Raw genomic sequence first — 3616 nt, 5'->3', positions numbered from 1 at the left:
CTGGAACCAACTTCCAAGGGAAGTGGTGCTGGCCCCTACCCTGGGGGTCTTTAAGAAGAGGCTGGATGCCCACCTAGCTGGACTCGTTTGAGTCCCATTTCTCTTTTTGGGTTTTTTGTTGTTCTCCCGCCCTGGCGGGGGGTCGGGCTAGAAGATCTACTAGGTCCCTTCCGACCCTTAATCTATGAATCTATGAATCTATGAATCTATGAAAAGGACAATAGGGCTGGAAAGGACCTCAGGAGGTCATCTCATCCAGCCCCTTCTCAAGGCAGGATCAACCCCAACTAAACCATCCCAATTAAAATATTGGAGAACATGGATGACTGGTGCCTCCTGAGTCTGGGGGGGGGGCACCCACAGGCACTGCCACCAGTGTCAGGAGTGGAGCTGGCTAGCTCCTGCAGGTGCCACTGGTGGCAGTGGCCCTATCGGGGGGAGCACATGCCCCCACTACGTGTCGCCTATGTTGGAGAACTCATTTATGAACCGATTTGCAAGGGTGACTGACTTTGTTAGGGTCTGTAGATGTTCATCATCTTCAAAAACAGGGTCTCTGCCCCCTTGGAAAGTTAGTTCTCCACTTGTAAGAAGAAGGGAATTGTACTTCCTCTTTCCCCTGTCCAGCCGTTCCCCAACTTTATTTAGATTCTAATATTTTGGGAGGGTAAAGACCACCTCAGATGTTTGTACAACACCCAGCACAACAGGGCACAGATTTGATTAGGACAACTGAGCACTAAAAAAATGAAAGGAGGAGGATGTAGCCCTTTGCACAAGTCACTATGGAAGCCTTGAGTTTATTCATGGAAAACGTGCACATGGCCGCATGTTCCATAGCTGCACCAGTAATCCTTTGAACTGAAAGACAGCATTGTTTTGCAAGTTGGAAAATCAATAAAAATTGTTTGCTTGATGTGAGGGATTTACATCAGATTATCCCAAAGCTTTGGCCAGGCAGCTCTAGCCTCAGCACTTGGCTTCACTTCCTCATGAAAGGCTCTTTTCAACTCTTGTCCAGTCTTAATTACAACTACCGACTCCTGGTGAATTTCCAGGGGTCTTTTCTTTTCTAAATGTGCTCTTGTAGCTCAGTTAGCAAATAAATTTAACTTGCCAAAGTTGACTCTTGCCTTATTTCTAAATCCCCCTTATTCAGCTAAAAGAGGGTTCAAAGGATGCATCGTTTGGCTTGGCCCTAGCAGTGAACAGAAATAGTTTGCTTCAGCTTGGTGACGTGAAATGTTAGTCCAAGGAGACACATTCACCTGACCTTAATATCACAGGTCATGCTTCAGTTGACTAATTACCTTGCTTTATCTAGGTCTTCCTTTGACCAGGTGGGTATCACATTATCAGTACACCTGCCTTGCAGGTCAGAACAATGCACCACCTTTGGGAAGACCTGACCGTATGTTACAAACTTTATAGGAACAAGGAGATGTTTTATTCATCACTAACGTGCAGCAATCTCTGAGCCGTAAAATCATAAGGGTAGGAAGCAACCTCAAGGATCTAGTCCTGCACAATACAGGATTCACTGTTTCTAAGCCATCCTAGGGAAAGGCCTATCTTGTCTTTTCTTAGAGAGCCTCTTTTCACCTGGACTCTTAACTGTAAAGACCCAGTAGCTACAGCAATGTACATCTGCTAAGGACTGCTCCCATGTCTTTCACATTAGACTTTTTTCCCATATATTCCTCCCACTGGCCCCATGAGAAATAGCAACAGTAGGAGCACCAGTGCAGGAAGGCTACCGTGCCATTTAAGCATGTCCCGCACTTACAGTGGATCCTTCACTTCACTGTCCATCAGCTGAGTCACATATATGAGATTTCAATTTCTTTAGTGCCTCTGGAAAGTCAGCTTTATCCTTTAGCTCTGGCAAAGAGAGTTATGCTTTGAGTTAGGGTTAATCCCTACAGCCACTCCAATCAAGCTGCAAACAGACTTTGCATTTCCCTGGGGATAAACTATGTTAACCTGGGACAAAGTGGAATCATTCAGATGCCCGTGTCCATGTCCATTGTCCTGGGACAAGTCCTAAAAACGTTCATGGAATCTATAATAATAATAGGCTGAGTCTCTGTCCAGAGCACTCTGATTGGTCGTCTGGACAGCGAATCACAAGGCTTACTGAAACAAAAGATCAGAGTGCTCTGGCCAGACAGTGCTCCGGCCAGACAGAATAAGTGTGTTATTATTATAGATCCTGTGGCATTTCAATCAGATTTGCAGGCACGTCAGCTAGGATGAAGCACCAGGCCCACCGTCACAGAGTGGGCAGGCTCTGCCAAAGGAAAAATAGAAATCAAAAATGGTGAGGGGCCAAATCCTCCCCCCACTCCACCACCACCACCATCACACCCCCACAGAGCTTGCTCACCTCTCCTGCAGCCATGGTGGTGGCACCCCCCAGGACCACATGGGCAGGGTGCCAGCAGGGCGGAGGGGCACCACTACCACAGAGGGAAACACCAGGGTCCCCTGCAGCTCAGGGGCTGCATGACCCACCAGCAGCTCACTCCCTGGCCGCGAGAAACACAGGCAGGCTCCAGGAGCAAAAGAAAAATAAAAGATGAGGCCCCTCGCTGCTGTTTCCCACCCCCCAGCAGAGCCTGCCACATGAGCTGCCACTGGGTTGCACGGCCCCTGAGCTGCAGGGCTGCCCGGTGCTTCTCTCAGTAGCAGCGGTGCCCGCCAGGGCCACCCGGGCAAGATGCATGGGTGCAGCCCCAGCTTGCAGGCAGCACCTGCCAGATCCAATGGTGCACGGGGCACTGGAAGCCCAGATGTACCCAGGGAAGCTTAGGCTTGGTGGGTTTCCAGCCCCCTGTGCACCATCTCTGCCACCTTCCTGCTGCCTGGGACCACCCAGGAATGGGCTGGCTGCCCCAGGAAGGTGGCAGGAGGGAAGCTGTGTGTGCTGGGAGCCAGAGAAGGTGGTAGAGACGGTGCACAGGGCTTCCCTGAGCATGCCCGGGCTTCCAGCACCCCACGCACCATCCCTGCCACCTTCTCCCAATAGGGCCCCTGTACACATGAGGAATATTGCCATGATTTATGTAACAAACTAAAATACATGGGATGTATTCAAGTTTGCTACTTTAAAAAGTCATTTAAATTGAAATACCCCGCCGAACATGTACACTGTTACACAAAGGGTTAAAAAGGGCAATTAAACCACTGAAAGGGGCGATTTCCTCATGTGTACAAGGACCCTTTTATTCTCTATGAACAAGTCACAAGGTCAGACTTTTGACAAAATATGTATTTATATCCCTATGCCTGTATTTCTACATGGACAGCTTTATGTAGCTTTTTCGAGGGTGAGAAGTTTTGAGTCCGTTAAAGTATTCGGTCAATGGATAACTAAAAAACCTGTATTTAGGGAAATACTTTTGCAGTAAAAATTTAATCTCAAATGTTTTGCGGGTTTCAGCTAGTAAGTACCACTAACAGTTCATCCCGGGACATTGTAAAGTGCTTCTGAATGGTTATTGGGATTGTATCATTGAATCAATGCAGAAAAGCAGCAGTGCATTCAGCTGCTCACTAAACCTGGTGTGTACCTGACGTGTTTACATGCCAGTCCCAGGATATTATTCTGTTCTGG

This window comes from Gavialis gangeticus, unplaced genomic scaffold (assembly GCF_001723915.1).
Source record: "Gavialis gangeticus isolate Ggan-Ray unplaced genomic scaffold, GavGan_comp1, whole genome shotgun sequence".
NCBI lineage: Eukaryota > Metazoa > Chordata > Crocodylia > Gavialidae > Gavialis > Gavialis gangeticus.
Note: the sequence above shows the minus strand (reverse complement) of the source record.